This window comes from Bombina bombina, chromosome 3, assembly GCF_027579735.1.
Source record: "Bombina bombina isolate aBomBom1 chromosome 3, aBomBom1.pri, whole genome shotgun sequence".
NCBI lineage: Eukaryota > Metazoa > Chordata > Amphibia > Anura > Bombinatoridae > Bombina > Bombina bombina.
Window position 1 is genome coordinate 235,975,124 of NC_069501.1, and position 22,797 is coordinate 235,997,920.

General features: G+C 40.4%; 1 protein-coding gene across 1 annotated transcript in view; it reads left to right on the top strand.

The window, feature by feature from the left end:
* The window catches only part of VTN (vitronectin), a 120,490-nt gene that overhangs the window by 92,198 nt on the left and 5,495 nt on the right, over window positions 1–22,797 (top strand). The window lies entirely within an intron of this gene.

Sequence of the window (22,797 nt, forward strand, 5' to 3'; positions counted from 1 at the left end):
AGACCCGTATCACCCATTTTCAACTGCCCCAGCTGTATACAATTAAATGTCATGGTAACACTTACAGGTCATATTAACAGAGTATTAACAATAAACTATGTACTATTTCTCCCACAAAAATGGATATATACATATGTGAAGCACATCTTAGATAAATGCAGATGGACATTGTTTTAACATAATCATGTTACAATCATATTGCGAATTCAAGATGCAAACTAAAATTCTTGTTGATAAAATCATACTATTAAATGAAATGGGCAAATCAATAGTGGCTGAAAAAATTCTTTAGATTAATTTTTTGACTTGGTAGATGATTTGATGTATTTCTTTCTATCATTATTAGGGTTGACATAAACAAACTTTATATGCCTGCAGTTGATTCTCATTATTTGTCACAAATTATTTTGAGATCACTGATAATCGTTTGAAATTAACCCAATAAATACTTATAATAAAAAACATCCCAGTACTCACAGAGTCAGTGAGGCCACTGTTTGAAATTGTACGTTTCACTGAGTTCAACATCTATTATATATATAATAACTTTAAATCAGTTTCAACCTTGAAAGCTTAGAATTGCTCCATCTTATTGGTAACACACTAATGTTATATAGAACTAAATGCATAGTCACAGTGCTTGTCTAATTTTATAGGTTGTTGGACAAGCACTGTGACTATGCATTTAGTTCTATATAACATGAGTGTGTTACCAATAAGATGGAGCAATTCTAAGCTTTCAAGGTTGAAACTGATTTAAAGTTATCAGTGAAAGTATAATTATGCTCAAATAATGCTAACATACTCTTACATGTTGTGTTATATATTCTATCTGTGGAAATCATACTCACTGAAAGATAATCCTTTTATTCGTATTAATGCAACTTGTCCACTCTATATATATATACTTTAAATATGAACTGACTCATCCTCCCCGTTTTTATCCTCACGTCTTATATATATATATATATATATATATATATATATATATATATAAAAAATAGATGTTGAACTCAGTGAAACGTACAATTTCAAACAGTGGCCTCACTGACTCTGTGAGTACTGGGATGTTTTTTATTATAAGTATTTATTGGGTTAATTTCAAACGATTATCAGTGATCTCAAAATAATTTGTGACAAATAATGAGAATCAACTGCAGGCATATAAAGTTTGGTTATGTCAACCCTAATAATGATAGAAAGAAATACATCAAATCATCTACCAAGTCAAAAAATTAATCTAAAGAATTTTTTCAGCCACTATTGATTTGCCTATTTCCGATAATAGTATGATTTTATCAACAAGAATTTTAGTTTGCATCTTGAATTCGCAATATGATTGTAACATGATTATGTTAAAACAATGTCCATCTGCATTTATCTAAGATGTGCTTCACATATGTATATATCCATTTTTGTGGGAGAAATAGTACATAGTTTATTGTTAATACTCTGTTAATATGACCTGTAAGTGTTACCATGACATTTAATTGTATACAGCTGGGGCAGTTGAAAATGGGTGATACGGGGCTATTTAAGCCCGGTGTTCACCCACATCAATATGTCTATGAGTAAGGCTGACATCAAGCCGAAACGCGTAAGACAGTACTGCTCCAGCTGATCTTATGAAGAAATTTTGCTTTTAAAAAGGAGAATTTATCTATTTGTCCTGTTGATGGGAAAATAATTTTTGTTTATAATAAAGCTGCAAGAGTTTTATAAAATACATGCCTTGAGACTCAGCCGGTTTATTTGTATATACTCCCGATAAATTTTTATGATGTCAAAAACCTCATCTCAAATAAAATCATTAGTTGTTTTAAGAACTTCAATGCAGTTGTGAATATCCTCAGAAGATTGATCAGAAACCATCTGAGAAAAAGAATCACACCAGAAGGATGCAGCAGAAGCCACACAGGTAATCACTACTGCAGGTCTAAGCTGAAGAGCTGATGTGGAAAATAACTTGGTCCATTGGATCCTTAAACAAAGAACTATCCTACATAGGAATAATAGTGCATCTGGCTAAAGTGGAGATAGCTTCATCAACCTTAGGGACTACCTCCCAAGCGGATACATTATTTTCTGAAAGTGGATACATTCTTTTGAACCTTTTAGACGTGCATAAGGAATGCCTTTTTCCCCATTCTTTGGCTATATATTCTGTGACCAAATATGGTGCTTCAAATGCCTTAGGGACTTTTGGCAGAGCTTTAAAGACTCGATTCAACTTATTTAAAGGTTTGGAATCCTCTAGATTTGGTTTTGATTGTTCCAAAGTATTTAAAACCTGACGCAGGAAGCAGATTTGATCTATTTTATATCTAAATGTGAAATCAGTTTGTGGCTCATTTGCTGGTTCAGGGTCCTCAGAACCCTCAGAAAAGGGCTCAGCCGAATCAGAGCTTTGTAAGCTAGGAGGTAACTGAGCCTGGGTTATAGGAGGCTGCGTATTACAGGTGGTTAGGTAAATCTCCTGATTTTCGCTTACTTTTTCTTGATTTAGGGATAACCGCATTTCTGCCAGGTGTCATACTGACAGGATTATGGGTTGTGAACTGGATATGTTGGACACAATTAGCACACAACTAATAAGCAGTATAATGGACTGGAGTATGTTCCTAGGCTGCAGTATGTTCCCTAGGGGTCTCTTCCAATGGGTCAGTCATATTAGATGGGCGTATATACATAACTGCAATCTTATAAGCAAAACTGATGGTAGATGGAAATAAAGATTTGTTCCAAAAATGTAAAATAGCAAGCGTATTTACCCAAAATATAACATTTTTTTTTCACAGAGAGAGAGAGAGAGAGAGAACCAAACCAATTGACTCCAGAGACATCTGTCTGAAACACTCCGCCTTTGGCGCGTCCCTTGATAGTTAAGAGGATTGAATGAAAAAAGAAGCTATGTGCTTTGTACAGATAAGCTGAACAGACGCACTTGCTTAAAACGAAAAAGCTGCAGCTACTGTCTCTTATAGAATATTAATATCCAGTACATGAAATCTTCTTCCTAAAAACAATAGAACAAACCAAAATCTAAAAACTAGTTTATTTAAATCATGTAAAGACTTTATATACATATTATAGCATTTTAAATATATTGCACACATATAATAAACTGTATGTGTTGGCTATTTGTAGAGCGCAGCTAATCACCCATAAGGGTCTCAAGTTGCTGCTCATTTTATCTACCTCGGAAGGATGAAAGGCTGAGTGGACTTTGCTGGGGATCGAACCTGCAAACCTTGGGTTGTTACAGAGCTCAGCCACAGTGCCTTAGCATGCTGAGCTATCTGTCCAGCTCACATGTATTTTTTGTTCTTTATTGTGATGGATTCTGGCTTTCTGGACTGGTTAGCTCCACCAAAAGGTCCTTCTGATACCTGGAACCTGCCGCTTTGTAGCGGCAGGTTCCAGGTCTAGCATTCAGGTGAAAACATGAAATACAGATTTTATTAGGAAACACACACTCCTTTTATACACAGACAAAGGTTCTTATCTTACTCCCAAATCTCCCACCATTCCCGCCCCTCCAGACAGGCTGGCGCCTGCCATAGCAGCCACAGTACCACAGAGCCACAGAACCCAGAGATGGTGGTTTTGGGGTGATCCCGGGGAAGTGGTGGCACTTCCAGGGTGTCATTTGAAAGCTCTTGGTCCCAGATGCCACAGTCCAAAAAGCGGTGTGAATAGTTTCTGGGGACCTGAGTTACAGCCCAGTAAAGAAAGGGGGGTAGGGCTGTCCAAACCCTCGGTTTCCAAAAAAGCTCCCCTCCGGCAATTCCCCCACCTCTTGTCCTCCCCAGGGGCTACTAATTCCCAAAAGACCAGAGTTCTGGGGCAAAGGGCCGCTGGAGCGATCATGGGTAAAGTTAGCGGGTGTCCGGCATGATGCGGACGACCGGGAGTTCCAGAAGTCTGGCCAGCCGGAGAAGGGTTAGGCAGGTATCCGGTGTGGTGTGGCTGGCTTGCAGTTCCAGGAGCCCAGCCAGCCTAGAAGGGTTTTCCCAGTCACAGATCAGCTCTTTCCTAACCAAGTACATACAGCAAAAACAACATATAGCAAGAGTCACTGAGATCCCTTAAGCCATGAAATGGCCAAATCTAACGTAAAAAGGAGTTAGCCAGGTAGTAAGGGGTGGAGGTTTAACCCTTGCAGCCTGGTATCCGTGACAACTCCCCCCTTCCAATTCGGCAGACCCAGCTAGATCCACACACGGGTCAGCCTGGGGCAGTCCGAGTAGCTATGCCACTTCAGTCTGCCAGGAAAGCCCATCAGCGTTTCCATTGCTTTTTCCTGGCCTGTACTGAATGTCAACATTAAAGTGCTGCAGGGCTGAACTCAACCACAGCAGTCTTCCATTGTCCCCAGAAACTTGGTTAAGCCAGACTAGGGGGTGGTGGTCCGTGAGGACAGTGAATGGTCTTCCATAGAGGTAGGGCTGTAACTTCTTAAGGGCTCAGACTAAGGCCAGACACTCTTTCTCCACTGCCACATAGCCTACTTTTCTGGGTAACAGCTCCCTGCTGAGGTAGGATATGGGGTGGTCTTATCCTTTGTCATCCACCTGGCATAATACTGCTCCCAACCTGAACATGGAGGCATCTGTGTGGACACAAAAATGTTTGGTTGGGTCAGGAGCAGCCAGGACAGGGGCAGAGATTAAGGCAGATTTAAGGCTCTGGAAGGCAGTTTCACACTCTGGGGACCACAGGACTTGTCTGGGGAGTAGTTTATGGGTCAGGTCGGTCAGGGGTTTGGCCAGGGCACTGTAGTTAGGGACAAATTTCCAATAGTACCCTGCGGTCCCTAGGAAGGCTAGGACTTGGGTTTTGGTCTTGGGAGTGGGCTAGTAGCCCACCCGGTGGCTTAGGTACTGGACCTATGAGCGTCTGATGGTGCATTTGTTGGGTTTTAATGTCAGACCGGTGGCCCTGATGCGATCTAGGATGACCCACAGGTGGACCAAAGTGCTATAAATGGCAATGTCATCCAGGTTTTCACAGGCATAGTCCGGAAGACCATCTAGGAGGTGATCCACCATCCTCTAGAAGGTGGCCGGAGAATTCTTTATTCCAAATGGCATGACCTTGAACTGGTAGAGGCCGAAGGGGGTGATGAAGGTTGATTTAGGGACAGACTCTGGATCTAAGGGGATCTGCCAGTATTCCTTGCAAAGGCCAAGGGCGGTGAGGAAGTGGCCGCAGGCGATTCTGTCTAAATGATCACCAACTCGGGGCATAGGGTAGGCATCGGTCGTAGTCCTATCATTGAGCCTGCGGTAATCTATGCAGAACTGGGTGGACCCATCCTGTTTGGGCACTAGCACCACCAGGAAGACCCAGGGACTGTTGGACAGCTCAACAACACTCACGTCCAACATTTCCCTGAGTTCCCGGTGCATACTATCTCTGACTGCCTCCGGGACCCGGTATGCTGCCTGTCATAGGGGTATCTGTCCCGGGGTCTCCACTTGGTGTATTGCCATGGTGGTGTACCCAGGGACAGTGGAGAACATCTCTTGTCTGTCTTCCAGTAGTTGCTGGACCTGCCCCCATGGCTAGCCTATAACCTCTCATCCAGGGTTATGTCGGCTATTCCTTGGGGGGTCTCATTTTGCCCAGGGAGCGACGGCATGGGAAGACTCTCAGAGTCCTCCACAGCAGGCATTCCGGTTGTACCACCGCTTCTGCCTACCTTGAGCGACCTGAAGGCTCTCTTGCACCCTCTCGGCAAGGTCCTTCAGTTGGTCCTAAAGTTCAGAACTTACTCCACAACGGAGTGTCCATCCTCCCCATTTATCGCCCCCCCCAAGTGGGCTCTCAACAAGTCTAGGGGTTCTCTTATCTTCCGGCCATACAACAATTTAAAGGGGGAGAACTCAGTGGATTCCTGGGGCCCCTCTCTGTATGCAAAGAGGAGGTGCAGCAGGTATTGTTCCCAGTCCCTGTGAGAGGCCAAGAACATCCTAAGCAACTGTTTTAGGGTCCCGTTGAACCTCTCACATAACCCATTAATGTGGGGGTGGTAGGAAGCACTGTACAGGGGTTTGATCCGACACAGTTTCCATAACTGTCGGGTGATCTCCACAGTGAACCTTTGTTCCCTGTCTCCGCCTGGATATTAGCCAAAGGGATTTCCTCCGGGTATTGAGTGGCATTGTCGACCACTGTAAGTATGTATTTCTTCCCTGTGGGGCTGGGTCTGGCCAAGGGACCAATGATATCTACAGCAACCCTGCTAAAGGGTTTGTCAATAATGGGGAGGGGGTTTAAGGAAGCTTTAGAGCGGTCCCCTTTCTTGCCTACTCTCTGAAATACTTTGCATGTCTTACAGTAGTTCTTAATGTCTACTGTAATTCCTGGCCAAAAGAAAGTCTGGGTTAGTCAGTGGTGGGTTTGGGATTTTCCTTAATGTCCTGCTAGGGGAATGTCATCCCCTATTCCTAGCAGGTCGGACCGAAACTTCTTCGGTACCACCAGCTGGCGCTTGGGCACCGGACCTTTTCTCCTCTCGGAGATCTGGTATAGGAGTCTTTTCTCCCACTGAAAAGTTTCCTCCCCAGGGCCCTGGGGGTCAGGACCTATTCGGTCATGGTAAGGGGCAAGTGACAGGTCGCTAAGTGTCTCCTGGTCGAAGTAGGTAGGGGACGCCCAGGAGAGATGGTCAGGGGGTAGGGTAGGAGTCGGGGCGGAGGGTCTTACATGGGTCCCCAGAACCAGAGCGGTGGCTTGGCAGGTGGTAACTGGACAAGTATCTAGGGAAGTTATTGCCCACAAAGGCCGAAGCAAGGTGGTCAACATTGTTCCCCAACAGGACCTCGGCAGGCAGCTGGGGCATGATGCCCACCTCTACTGTACAGGACCCGGCACCCAAATTCAGTTGCACCTCCAGCCACCCGAACAGCAAGGGTTCTCCTGGTGTGGCTCGAGGCAGGGGCTAGGTGGGGCTGGATCAAGGTGATGGTGGCTCCAGTATCTCATAATCCTTGGGCCACCTGCCCATTGACCCAGACATCCTGGCAATGGTGCTGGTGGTTATCTCCAGTCTCTTCGAGGCCCTGGGTTTGAATCCCACTGCGGCCACCACTGTGACGGATTCCAGCTACCCTGAAAGGGTAACTCCGCCAAAGGGTCCTTCTGATACCTGGAACCTGCCGCTTTGTAGCAGAGCCCACCCAAATAACTAGACAGACTAGCATTCAGGTGAAAACACGAAGTACAGATTTTATTAGGAAACACACACTCCTTTTATACACAAACAAAGGGTCTTATCTTACTCCCAAATCTCCCGCCATTCCCACCCCTCCAGACAGGTTGGTGCCTGCCATAGCAGCCACAGTCCCACAGAGTCCCAGGACACAGAGGAGGTGGTTTCGGGGTGATCCCGGGGGGAGCGGCATTACAGCCCGGTAAAGATAGGGAAGCTCCCCTCCGGCAATTCCCCCACCTCTTGTCCTCCCTAGGGACTACCAATCCCCAAAATACTGGAACTCTGGGGCAAAGGGCCGCTGGAGCAATCAAGGGTGAAGTTAGCGGGTGTCCGGCATGATGCAGCTGACCAGTAGTTCAAGGAGCCCGGCCAGTCAGAGAGGAGTTAGGCGGGTATCCGGTGCGGTGCGGCCGGCTTACAGTTCCAGGAGCCAAGCCAGCCTAGAAGGGTTTTCCCAGTCACAGATCAGCTCTTTCCTGACCAAGTACATACAGCAAAAACAAAATATAGCAAGAGTCAGTGAGATCCCGTAAGCCCTGAAATAGCCAAATCTGAAGTAAAAAGGAGTTAGCCAGGTAGTAGGGGGGTGGGGGTGGAGGTTTAACCAGTGGGGGGTTTCCAGAACACTGTCAAAAACTCCAATGCGTGCAGTTTGACATAAAAAGCAATAACTGCTACTCAGACATACCCGGAGAGCCTTAGCAAATGGCGGACCAAGCCAGTAACAAGTAAATGAGAGAGAAAATAGCAGGCTCTACTCAGTTAGTGTAAAGTTAAAAAATACAAATTGTATTAATTCCAGTTAAAAAATGTAGTATTCCCAGGCAAGTGGCATACACAACAAGGACTGCCTTACACGTTTCACCCCCCCTAGTGGCGCTTAATCATAGACTCTATGATTAAGCGCCACTAGGTGGAGGTTTAACCCTTGCAGCCCGGTATCCGTGACATTTATTATCAATGGTGATTGCATACATGGTAAATATATAGGTGTTCCATGAGAGATTCATAGACATTACATGGGAGTAACCTGTATTTTAATGGGGAAACATCGCTAGGAGGTTCATATTTTAAATGGAATACCCTCTATCTTAGATGCATTTTTTCACAGATACCAGTCTTTCAGTGGTGAGATTTTTAATCTACTAAATGTAGAGTGAAAATTAGTTTACATATGTATTGTATTATTTGAACTGTTACTGCACAGAAACCATTTTTACTTTTAGTAAACGCACATTCTATGTTGTGTAAACATGCTTCAAATTCAGCCTACTGCCAGATCTGAGTTCACTGGCGATTTGAGCGGATTTTTGCTCAGACAGCATTCCCTATTGTTCCCTATGGAAGGCACATCGCCACTTGTCGGGACAAATAGAGAAAGTTTTTTTTTTTTATAAAATATTGCCGGACACACAGATTGTGAGACAAAATAGGCCATTTCTCATAGGTCTGACGATCCTTTTATAATGGGCCAACAAAGACCAATACAGAAAAATGGAAATGAACATTTTAGTACCTCTCTTTTCAACCCCCACTTGGAGAATCAGTTATTTATAAGCCTTCATTTTTACATAGCTTTTCTATAACTATTGCTTAAAGGGACATAATACCTAATGTATATGCTAAATCATTTGATAGTGATAAACAGTAAAAAGCTAGCAAGGAAATATCACCTGAACATCTCTAGGTAAAAAGGAAGATATTTTACCTCAAAATTGTTTCAGCTATCAATAATAAGAAATGTGAGAACAGCTATTGTCAGCTGCATATTGAAGAAGAAAAAAACAGCAATGGCCAATCAACTTCATTGGTGCAGATGTCTCACTTTGCTTTAGTGTGATCTCATGAGTTTCACTGAAGTCTTGTGAGATTTTTTAGTTAACTTCCTTAAACTGAGAAGGAAAATAGCATGATTATGTCTGCACATGCCAGATGCACGTTCCCTTGCAAGTCCCAGGAATAGCATTCAGATTGGCTGCTTAAAATCCATTTACAATGGGATGTTAATACTGAGGAAATTTTAAGGTAAAATATCTTCCTTTTTTACATAGAGATGTTTAGGTGATATTTTCTAGACAGCTTTTTACAGCTTCATTGAGAAAGGCTCCTGCGAGAGCCAAAAAGGTTTGGAAATTAGCCTTTCCTTGCTGAATAAAGATGATTGAGGAAATCCTGTGTCTGCCTGCTTTTTTGGATATCCCAGGATTTACGGCTGCCAGCCGTGGGTAACATCCAGTGATCGTGTATACTTCCTGCAGAGCACCAGGTGATTGAACTCTTGAAGTGTGCCGTGTCCCTGCATATATATATATATATATATATATATATATATACACATACTGTACATAACTAGTATAATCATAGCTAAGTTTACATTATGTATATATTTACACATTTTTAAGAATATTTTTTTGAAATTAACTAATGGCAGAACTGAGAGAATACTTCCAAATGACAGATGAGGGGTGAGTGCCAACTTATGAGCTGCAAACAGAGGCAGAAAATGGGGAAAAAATAATGTTTAAAGGGACCACAAGACTTCCAAGTCACCTCCCCAGTTAGGAATTGTTCAAAACTACTTATGATCATGGACAGACATTAGAAATATAAATAAAGTTTACATCAGAAAGCTCTCAATATGGATGTGAGCTAACCACGACTGATGTTACTGGCAATTACTATAATACTGCTGGGATATGGCTGATCTGCTGGATGGCAATTAATGGAATTCAGGTGGAATGGCTTTGTGTGCTGGAAAATTATTAGAATGAAAAATAATTAATATTTAATAAAAAATTTAAAAAAAGAGGGGAGGAAGACAAACAGTGATGTAAGTCCACTGAAGGAATTAGGAAAACTACAACAAAGAGACAGGTAAAGGGAAGAAAATAAATGAAATATAAGAGAGAATTTTTTTTTTAAGATTTTCTTTTTTCATATAATTCCACTATTTCATGCCAAGCCTATATCAACCTCTCTGAGCAGGAGGAGTTAAATATACAATCTAGCTACGCAAGTTGCGCAGTACTATGCAACGTGCGTAGGGAGATTGTAATTTAACTCCTCCTCTGTTGGTTTTCACTGATGTCCAGCTAGGCACTGTAAGGCGCAACAATGGTGACCCCATAAGAGAAGATTAATTCCTGCTTGACGGTCAAAAAAAATCCAAAGAGAGTAGCAGCAAAAATTAGTGTTTATTAGGCACACCACAACACTGTCAGCAATGTTTCGGTATTGCTACCTTATTCATGCTAAACATCATACTCCAATGATTCTATTTATACCTTAACACCACTAGGTGGCGCTGCAGATGCAGCTTCCTATTAACCCTTTATATACATAATTTATTATGCTTATGCAAGACATTTAAAACCAATAATACAATGTATTCATAGGATCTTATCACAATCTCAGTAACACACTTAATACAATGTATTCATAGAATCATATCACAATCTCAATAACAGACTTATATATAGATAAATAACCGCTTATAGAAATACAGACATATCTAGATCCTTATTTAACCCATTCGGTTCCATAGTGCCTAGTTTCCAAATCCAAAAGCACTCTCTCTGTTTAAGAAGGAGTTCTCTATTACCTAACCTTCTTGGCATTACTATTTTCTCAATAATTTGAAAACGCAGTTGGCCAATAGAATGGCCCTTTTCCACAAAATGCTGTGCTACCGGGGCTTTTAAGTTCTTAGTTCTAATAGAACTTTTATGTTGGATCCCTATTGATGTTTGTAAATGACATAAACGGAGCATCTGGTCATATAAAATTCAAGTTGTCTTGGAGTGAAAGTGACATTACTTTTCTTGACACTAAGATTATTAAAAACGGAAGAGAGCTGAAGGTAGATCTGTTTAGGAAGGAGACAGATATAAATAGTTTATTGCACTTTGATAGTGCTCACCCTGGATCTCTCCTTAAGGCCCTCCCCCGTAGTCAATTTTTACGAGCTCGCAGAATTATCACTGATGATAATTTATTAAAAACAAGAATGATAGAAATGGCAGACAGATTCAATAAGAGAGGATACCCATCAGATATATTAGAAGCTGAAATTAATTATGCGCTATCAGTCTCTAGAGAAAGTTTATTGAGTGTAAAACAGAAACAAAATAATAAAGAGGAGCGCCTAATATTTGTATCTGAATTTAATGCCCAGTCTAACCAAATCCAACGCATAATGAGGAAACATTGGTCAATATTATCAGAATGTAACCCCCAAATTAAGGAATTTAAAAAATCACCTATGCCAGCTTATAAGCAAAGCTTTAATTTAAAACAACAACTAGTTAGAGCAGACGTAGGGTCAAAAATCAAATTAAAACAAAAATACATTAAAGGTAAAAATGAGGGTTGTTTTCCCTGTTTGGGATGTTCATGCTGCAACAACATGACCAAAGGGCCCATATTTGTTCATCCAACTACTGGAAAAAAGTTTAAAATTAATGGTTTTCATACTTGCTTAACTACCTATGTAGTTTACTTAATTAAATGCCCTTGTGGGCGGGGCTACGTCGGTGAGACGACTAGAACTATCAAAGATAGGATCATTGAACATAAAAGTTCTATTAGATTTAAGAACTTAAAAGCCCCGGTAGCACAGCATTTTGTGGAAAAGGGCCATTCTATTGGCCAACTGCGTTTTCAAATTATTGAGAAAATAGTAATGCCAAGAAGGTTAGGTAATAGAGAACTCCTTCTTAAACAGAGAGAGTGCTTTTGGATTTGGAAACTAGGCACTATGGAACCTAATGGGTTAAATAAGGATCTAGATATGTCTGTATTTCTATAAGCGGTTATTTATCTATATATAAGTCTGTTATTGAGATTGTGATATGATTCTATGAATACATTGTATTAAGTGTGTTACTGAGATTGTGATAAGATCCTATGAATACATTGTATTATTGGTTTTAAATGTCTTGCATAAGCATAATAAATTATGTATATAAAGGGTTAATAGGAAGCTGCATCTGCAGCGCCACCTAGTGGTGTTAAGGTATAAATAGAATCATTGGGGTATGATGTTTAGCATGAATAAGGTAGCAATACCGAAACGTTGCTGACAGTGTTGTGTTTTGCCTAATAAACACTAATTTTTGCTGCTACTCTCTTTGGATTTTTTTTGATTGATGATTCAGAGACTGGAGTGGGTCTCTGGAGTGGCTGGCAAAGGGGGTCGTTGTGTGCTGGGACATTGACTTTGAAATTCGGTTCCTGCTTGACGGTGTCAGGGACCACCAACACCAACTGGTTGGTGACAGCTGCTCTAAGGCACTGTTTTTCAAACCTGTCCTCAGGCCTCCCTAACAGGCCAGATTTTGACAATATCTGAACTAGAGCACAGGTGAAATAATCAGCTGATTAGCAAATATTCGCCTAGATTACGAGTTTTGCGTGCTAATGAGCAGTTTATACTCACCGCTCACTTACAGACGTAAGTTAACCGCAAAAAAGTGATCGTAGAGCAAAATTTTGCTCCACATCTCACCTCAATATCAGCACTGCTTACGTTAGCGCTGAGCTGTCTGAACGTGCTCGTGCACGATTTCCCCATAGTTATCAATGGGGGAGAGCTGGCTGAAAAAAAACCTAACACCTGCAAAAAAGCAGCGTTTAGCTCCTAACGCAGCCCCATTGATTCCTATGGGGAAAATACATTTATGTCTACACCTAACACCCTAACATGAACCCTGAATCTAAACACCCCTAATCTTACACTTATTAACCCCTAATCTGCCACCCCCGACATCGCCGACACCTACATTATTTTGATTAACCCCTAATCTGCCAGTCCGGACACCGCCGCCGCCTACATTATGCTTATGAACCCTTAATCTGCTGCCCCCAACATTGCCGACACCTACATTATATTTATTAACCCCAAATCTCCCGTCCCTAACATCACCGACACCTACCTACATTTATTAACCCCTAATCTGCCGCCCCAACGTCCCCGCCACTATATTAAAATGATAAACCCCTAAATCTAAGTCTAACCCTAACCCTAACACCCCCCTAACTTAAATATAAGTTAAATAAATCTAAATAAAATAACTATCATTAACTAAATTATTCCTATTTAAAACTAAATACCTATAAAATAAGCCCTAAGATAGCTACAATATAACTAATAGTTACATTGTAGCTAACTTAGGGTTTATTTTTATTTTATAGGCAAGTTTGTATTTATTTTAACTAGGTAGAATAGTTATTAAATAGTTATTAACTATTTAATAACTACCTAGCTAAAATAAAGACAAAAGTACCTGTAAAATAAAACCTAACTTAAGTTACAATTACACCTACACTACACTATAATTAAATTAATTCCCTAAATTAAATAAAATTATCTAAAGTACAAAAAAACAAAACACTAAATTACAGAAAATAATAAACAAATTACAAGATTTTTAAACTAATTACACCTAATCTAATCCCCCTAACAAAATTAAAAAGCCCCCCCAAAATAAAAAAAGCCCTACCCTACACTAAACTACAAATAGCCCTTAAAAGGGCTTTTTGCGGGGCATTGCCCCAAAGTAATCAGCTCTTTTACCTTTTAAAAAATTACAAATCCCCCCTAATATTAAAACCAACCACTCACACAACCAACCCTACTCTAAAACATTAACCCCTTGAAGATCACCTTTCCGGGAGACGTCTTCATCCAACTGGGCAGAAGTGGTCCCCCAGACGGGCAGAAGTCTTCATCCAAGCCGGGCAGAATTGGTCCTCCAGACGGGCAGAAGTCTTCATACAGACGGCATCTTCTATCTTCATCCATCCGGCGCTGAGTGGGTCCATCTTCAAGACATCCGACGCGGAGCATCCTCTTCTTCCGACGGCTACGACTGAATGAAGGTTTCTTTAAATGACGTCATCCAAGATGGCGTCCCTTCAATTCCGATTGGCTGATAGAATTCTATCAGCCAATCGGAATTAAGGTAGAAAAAATCCTATTGGCTGATGCATTCTATTGGCTGATTGGAACAGCCAATAGAATGCCAGCTCAATCCTATTAGCTGATTGGATCAGCCAATAGGATTGAACTTCAATCCTATTGGCTGATCCAATCAGCCAATAGGATTTTTACTACCTTAATTCTGATTGGCTGATAGAATTCTATCAGCCAATCGGAATTGAAGGGACGCCATCTTGGATGATGCCACTTAAAGGTACCTTCATTCAGTCATAGCCATTGGAAGAAGAGGATGCTCCACATCGGATGTCTTGAAGATGGAGCCGCTCCGCGCCGGATGGATGAAGATAGAAGATTTCGTCTGGATGAAGACTTCTGTCCGTCTGGAGGACCACTTCTGCCTGGCTTGGATGAAGACTTCTGCCCGTCTGGAGAACCACTTCTACTCGGTTGGATGAAGATGTCTCTTGGTAAGGTGATCTTCAAGGGGTTAGTGTTAGGTTTTTTTAAGGGGGGATTGGGTGGGTTTTAGAGTAGGGTTGGTTGTGTGGGTGGTTGGTTTTAATGTTGGGGAGGGATTTGTAATTTTTTTAAAAGGTAAAAGAGCTGATTACTTTGGGGCAATGCCCCGCAAATGGCCCTTTTAAGGGCTATTTGTAATTTAGTGTAGGGTAGGGCTTTTTTATTTTGGGGGGGCTTTTTTATTTTGTTAGGGGGATTAGATTAGGTGTAATTAGTTTAAAAATCTTGTAATTTGTTTATTATTTTCTGTGATTTAGTGTTTTTTTTTTTTGTACTTTAGATAATTTTATTTAATTTAGGGAATTAATTTAATTATAGTGTAGTGTTAGGTGTAATTGTAACTTAGGTTAAGTTTTATTTTACAGGTACTTAATTTTTTTATTTTACAGGTATTTAATAACTATTCTACCTAGTTAAAATAAGTACAAACTTGCCTGTAAAATAAAAATAAACCCTAATCTAGCTACAATGTAACTATTAGTTATATTGTAGCTATTTTAGGGTTTATTTTATAGGTAAGTATTTAGTTTTAAATAGGAATAATTTAGTTAATGATAGTTATTTTATTTAGATTTATTTAAATTATATTTAAGTTAGGGGGGGTTAGGGTTAGACTTAGATTTAGGGGTTAATAACTTTAATATAGTGGCGGCGGGGGGGGCAGAGCCAACAACGTACAAGAGAGGTTGCAAGTTTTCAGAGCTCCGGAATAGTTTTTGCTAATAAGGATCTAAGATTGGATTTTAACCCACTACTAGTGTTTACTTTAAGTGGATTGCCTTTCTCAAGCCTCATCTGATATTTGGAGGACGCTTGTTTTGGCTGCTGGAGCCTTAATTGTGTACTAGCTCTGAGAGACTTTCCCAAAAACCTCACAAGTGGCGGCCATTTTATCTCCCTCGTGGGAGTACTGTTGTTACGATGGATACCCGCTTGATACTTGCCGAAATTAGAAGAAAATTCAAATAGTACCATTGATCTGGAGAAGCAATGTGGACTTGCGAAGGCGAGGTTTTTGGGCTCAGCTGAGGTGCACATTACTGAGGGGGATGCTTTGGGGCCCCAGCATCCCCCAGGTACTCCTAGCTGTACACCGGCTGAGACGGAGACACATCCTAAGACTGAGGTGAACACCACTGAGACCACATTACCTGAATTGATTTCCAAAAGTCGAACAAGAGCAAACCTCACTCACACAGATCACGGGTCTCAGGAAACCCTCAAGTGTTTTGATGTTTCTAGCACCGCTTACCATCAGGTCACCTTCAATACCACTCCAATGGCTCTACACTTCAGGATGGCAGCACGTCAACTCCCTCCTACTCACAGTCAAAGCTGTCTACCTTATTCTCTCTGGCATCTCGCCCTTGAGATGCATGCTGTAAAGGTACATTTTGAGATCGGGACGCAGATGGCCAGGATGGGTATCGGGTAGCAAAGGCAGGCTATCATCTATGCCGACAGACTTGGCAGCATTACGGCAGTCCCTACGCAAACTTTTATACCGGACAGCTTTCCCATAGACTTCTTCTAAGCTTTTTATGTGCCCATCCCGGCTGGGATGATGAACTTCATGCCTACATATACCGCAGACTTCTATAACGGTTTACACAGGTTCTGAGTAGATGGTTACTAGTTTTCACAATGACAAAGTGCAAGTGAGTGCCATCATTTCCAGTTAGAATACATAGGTGACACGCTGTTTATATTATTGATCCCAGGAATGGCGAAGTTAGAAATTTATACTCTCCCTCTATAACTGCCAGACCTGCTAAATAAGATTAGTCTCCCATGTAATTAGACATTACTGAGCACATTGATAATAGGCTTGATATTACTTAGTTTATTCACTTATCTGTTGCTCAATTTGTTTTCTATAATGCTGGTTATCAGATGTGTACCTATACGTTCAATTTTCTATTGGAAACTTTAAGTAGCTATATTGTTCATTATAAGTTAGACTGGATCTAGACCATGTTGAAATGATATCCCTTTTATGTGTTGAAATACTGTTTGTTCTGTTGCGCCTAACTGGTACCCAGAAAACCTGGGAAAGCTTATTCTTTCATATCAAATATGCCATTGATTAGGTAGGCTGAAGGCTAGAGTAAGCCGGTGAAGATCATGTTGCCTAATAACACTCTCAGTCTTCAGTTAGATTTCGGAGCTAGACACATACATTCATTCATAAGTTAAAATAAATCACCTGGCATACCCACAATATGCGAATAACCACCCCTCCCCCCATACAATGTGCCTTCCAGTTATGGAGGACTACCCAAGCGGTTTACCTCTCTCATAACGCAACCTTAATAGTAGCATACCCATTGCTAGTTTATTATGTTCTCTGGGCTTCAGTATGACATCCTGTTATTATATTTCCCTATGCGACTCCTATACAAATAATCAGGCCCAAGAGGTCTTCAATGCTCTTTAGGGGGAATATTCCTAAAAAAAATGAGAAAACTTGAGGTTCATCTTTTTAATATTCAGCTGTGTGTGTACCGCGCTAGATTCGATTGTTAAAGTTTGATAGTGGTGATAGATGGCACAGGTCTATTGGGTGATTTTCTCTAGTAAATGAAGAGAAAAAGGTCCATAAGATGTATCTGTTCAGCTGGAATGGGGTGTAACATCAGATGACAAGAGTCCACAGGATCCTAGTGTTGAATGCCCAGGGTTTCCAAATATAGGACTATAAATGAATGGAAATCCAATTGACAAAGATATCCAATGTACAATAAAAAGATGTAGTAACTTACTCCATATATAAGAAGATTCCGGCCCGGCACAGCAAAGAAAGATCTTGACAGTCTTTCAAGTAAGGTAAAAAAGGTTTTATTTGCTCAACGCGTTTCAACGTATTATCTTTCTTTGCTGTGTCAGGCCGGAATCTTCTTATATATGGAGTAAGTTACTACATCTTTTTATTGTACATTGGATATCTTTGTCACTTGGGTTTCCATTCATTTATAGTCCTATATTTGGAAACCCTGGGCATTCAACACTAGGATCCTGTGGACTCTTGTCATCTGATGTTACACCCCATTCCAGCTGAACAGATACATCTTATGGACCTCTTTCTCTTCATTTACTAGAGAAAATCACCCAATAGACCTTTGCCATCTATCACCACTATCTATCTATATACAGTCACCAAGGAGAGACTGCAAGAAGGCTGCGGTCTGATCTAAAGGAGCGTATCAGTTCTTAGTTCATCCATTACAGAGTATTGTGTTATCTCAATATTGTGTTTATTTCATCTAGCACCTCTGTATATTGCTTGTACCATAGATTGTTAAAGTTTATGTTTATTTTGAATACATACTGCAAATTGTTGTTTTGTAGTGTTATGTCTTATAGCATGCTGATGATGCTTGTTTGTTTGTTCTTATGAGAACCTCAATAAAGATTATAAAAAAAAAAATATATATATATATAGTGGCGGCGACATTGGGGACGGCAGATTAGGGGTTAATAAATGTAGGTAGGTGTCGGCGATGTTAGGGACGGCAGATTAGGGGTTAATAATATTTAACTAATGTTTGCGAGGCGGGAGTACGGCGGTTTAGGGGTTAATATATTTATTATAGTGGCAGCGATGTCTGGTTCGGCAGATTAGGGGTTAAAAATTTTATTTTAGTGTTTTCGATGTGGGAGGGCCTCGGTTTAGGGGTTAATAGGTAGTTTATGGGTGTTAGTATACTTTTTAGCACTTTAGTTAAGAGTTTTATGCTACGGCGTTGTAGTGTAAAACTCTTAACTACTAACTTTAAAATGCAGTACCAGGCTTGACAGGAGAGGGTCTACTGCTCACTTTTTGTCAGACTCGTAATACCGGCGCTATGCAAGTCCCATTGAAAAAAGAGGATACGCAATTGACGTAAGTGGATTTGCGGTATTTCTGAGTCTGGCCAAAAAGTGAGCGGTACACCTGTACCAGCGGGCGCTAAAAAGCAGTGTTGGGACCTGTCAACCCTGCTTTTTAAGTCTAATGCACAACTCGTAATCTAGCCGATTGTTATTTTACCTGCTCTCACCCTAGGTAATCCTGAAAATCTGGCCTGTTAGGGACGCCTGATGACAGGATTGGGAGGGGCTCAGCAGTGAAACTGTTAATTAGACCAATTAGAAATAGGGGTTGTGTACCAGCGCTAATATGTATACCTTATATAATGCCTGCAGATAGGTATATCTCCTTAAGATACCTTCTAACAGTAATTTTGAATTGATTAGCTTAGATCTATATTTAGATATAAGGTAAAGGGATTCTGTGGAGCCACTTGGTGGCTGAATATATACAGGTATCAACTGAGATTAAAATCTAAATTCCGGGGGCGGAGCCAACTGTTGAAGTGATCAGTCGCACATAGCAAGAGCTCCTGAATGCCTTTCATGAGAAAGGCATTATTTGCATGAAAATCACGCTATTCTGCAACCCTCGTAGATAGCTCAGATAGCACTGATGCTTATTCCGTACCGGTATACATATGGAGCGTTAACACGGCAGGAAAAGACCCTGAAGCCTACTTTGCATAGCATACAGCAGAGGCGTGAGTTGCCATCTTGGCTCATGGATGCTCTTTCCTACTAATTTCCTGGTGACAACGTTGTCGACTGATCACTTGGAGCATAATGGAGAGTCTGAATAGATGGGAATCTGAAGTGACACAACTCCTAGACGACCATTTCAGGGACTTAAAAAAGGACCTGGAGGTCGTCCTTCACAAGCTGTATATATTCCTACCCGGCCAGACATAGATTACGAAACCATGAAGCCCGGTTGATCACCCTCCTTTACAGAGCATATCTTCCGACACTATAGGGGAACTATCTGCCAAACGGAGAGATGCAGCTACTGGACTGTGTATGCAAGCCCCTACGAAAACGCCTGACAGTCGATACGGGCAGTTGCTAGATAATGGCGACCCAGAGGCTTGTATGTTGTTTATGCTAAGGGCCCCAGGCACGCATCTACCTATCCCAAACACGGCCCTCAATATAAATAAAAAGAAAGCGGCTGCGCTCCGGGAGCATGATCGGAGCTACTCACGGACACAGAAGATCAACCCAGCAAAAGTCCCAGCCTGGCGGACCACTAACAGCAAACGATCTCAGCGGAAGAGAGTTAGATGGAATGCTCGTTATAACGGTATTGGGGCCAAAAGCAAGACAACACGAAGGTCCGTATCTGCAGAGACACTAGTTCCTCACAGTTGGGACTTGATCGACTTGGCTACACAATGCCACAATATCCAGCTGAGAGGAATTCTAGACTGGTCTGGCTGTCCTAATATTCACAGGCCCTACATCAGAGAAGGCATTGGCTGACACCTCTAACACCACGGGACGGACCCAAGGGCTCAACCAGATGATCAACCAGATTGTGCTTATGACATGATCTGTTTTAGATACTTTTAAGGCATGTTTCTCTTTTCTTAGGACAATACGTAAGTGGCCAACTGTTTAGTTATAGATCATCCCTGTATACCCCTTATGAGACCTAAAGTACATAAGGCTAACTTTATTTAGCATTAGTTTAGCCCATAAAGACTTAAGCGCAGATTGTATGCAGCGCTACAGGACATGTGGATTTCTCAGATAAGATGCCATACAAGCTCTTAAGAGATGGTCGAATAACCAAGTTGACTCCGGAGGAGAGTGCTATTGTTTATATTCCAGACGCATAGGGCAGAAACTGGGGACTCTAGCACCATCACAAAGGATTCTCCTGTTAAATTTAATCCCTTGTTATGTGGACGCTTAAGTATTAGGTGCGTTTTCATATATTTTGTAAAAGGACAGTAATTTCAGCATTAGTCTTATGTGTCTTCTATACAGAGTTAATAATAAGGGACTACGCATAGGCTGATCTTTAGGGCTCTGCTGACATAATAACCTTTCAGAAAGCAGCCTCGTTCAATATTAATGCCCCTTACTTTTAATCTTTTTATGATACCTGTTGTATCACACCTCTTATGGAAGCGACATGATTAAGTTGCTTGCTACCTTAGCTTTCTCTTATATAAGCAATTGAGTTTAAATATCCAATTAGTATTTTAATATGTTTGTCTCCCTTGAGCTATTACCTAATTGTCCTATACATTCTGGTGCCATATGTTTGGTAATGTTGTTTGAATGTTTATATATTGCCACCTTACCCTAACTAGTAAAGCGCATAGCTTGTATCATACTCATATCCATACTCTCAAACAATGTACACTGCTAAAGATATTAAGGTATATTTGGCCCTATTTGCTCTACTCATTTAACAAACTGATCAGGCCGGTAGGACCTTTTCAGACTTCATAGATATGAATGAAATTACCTAAGTTTATACTAGGGGTCACTGTGTATAGTTAACATTATCTGTCATGTTCCATAATTGCTATCAAGTTGAACGTTAGTTTGAGATATTACAACACTCCATCACTCTATTTTCATATTTAATAACTTGTTTTGCCTCCTCTAAATATTGCTCTATATAATTTTACTCTGTGTTCTGAGAACTTTAGATAGTTAAGTTTGATCATTTCTGTGAATGCCATTAATAAGAGAGGAGCTTGCTGCTTTTTATAAATTTACAACAAGATAGTCTGTCTACCAGTTATGTTCACAAATGTATGTAGTACACTATAGCAGGATATATATAATACTTATTACTCCTTTCTTGTTAACATGTGAAAACTGCACCTAACTGATATCTGTCTGTTTAATATTTGTCTTCCTAGATATTTGGTTATTGCTGAATATACATGCTACTCCTTATCTATAAGTATCTGCAACTCCACCATAGCTGAGATGAAAGAATATTTAGCCATGTGCCAGCAAGTTTCCCTCTCCCGCTCCTTTCACTCCAAACACATATCCAGAGTACTTACCAGGTTCATCCTCTCCCTTTTTCTACCAGCTACATTTTATGTAGAGCAATCTATTATAGCTCCGCCTCCCCCCCCCTTATACTGGGTCCTATACCCATTTTTCTTTAATCCAAGCAGCTCTTGTCCGCTGTAATCTTTTCCTTCTCTCACAAGTATTCTAATTAGTTTTATCCCTCCATCTCTACAGATCTCTTAAATAGTCCGAAATCCCAAGTCAGCTATCTGATAAATATTCCCCTCACCACAAGTGGACTTGCTGATTTCTCACTGTATCATCATTCTGTATCTACTTCAGTTTACAGGGAGTGGTCTTCCTGGCCTAACCCCTCACGACATAGGGATATAACTCTGTCAACTTATATTCGTAATGCTCCTCATAACACTAAAAAAGAGACCCTGTATTTACTCCCGAGAAACTCCACCTCTATACTCACCAGTAAATGAAGAACTATGTATGTGTTCAGTATAAGATGATAATTATTACATCCTTGTCTAAGACTTATTGTATACCTTTTTATGTTTGTAATTTCTATGCACATATCCATGTGGAGTTGTATTACTTTATTCTCTCTTGTTTGTCTCAATAAAAATATTTTTTTTTTTTTTAAAAATCTAAATTCCACACGGTTCAAAAAATCTCTAATCTGAACTCACCAGGTAAAATTCACATATATTTTGGACCATTTAAAATAATATATTATATCCATTTTCATTTGGCCATCCAAATGTATTATATTATAGTAGCAATGTATTAATATATTAATAATTAAATAGCGAAAATCAGATAGCACAAGGTTAAAAATTTAAAAAAAATAAAAGTAAGCACAGTGCACTATTAAGAAATGAATCAAATTATTATTTAGTTAACTTTTATAAACATGTAAAATTAAAAGAAATGAAGAATTGAATAAAAGAATGAAATAAAAAAACACAAAATTTATCATTTGAATTTTTGAAATTTAAAATGTAAAATTTAGCTCTTAATTTAAATACACTAAAAAAATCAGTTTATAGTATAAATTATTCCTTAGGAACCGAATGTTTGGATTCTTATAGCCATATAATATGTTGGTAAGATCTATCAGACATATTACATATCTCGAGCTAATGAAACTGCAAACTGACAGAATTGTAAATTTCTTAGAAGTAAAATCCCTTCAGAATACTTGTAATCTTTTGTCCTGTGGCTCCACAGAATCCCTTTATCTTATATCTAAATATAGATCTAAGCTAATCAA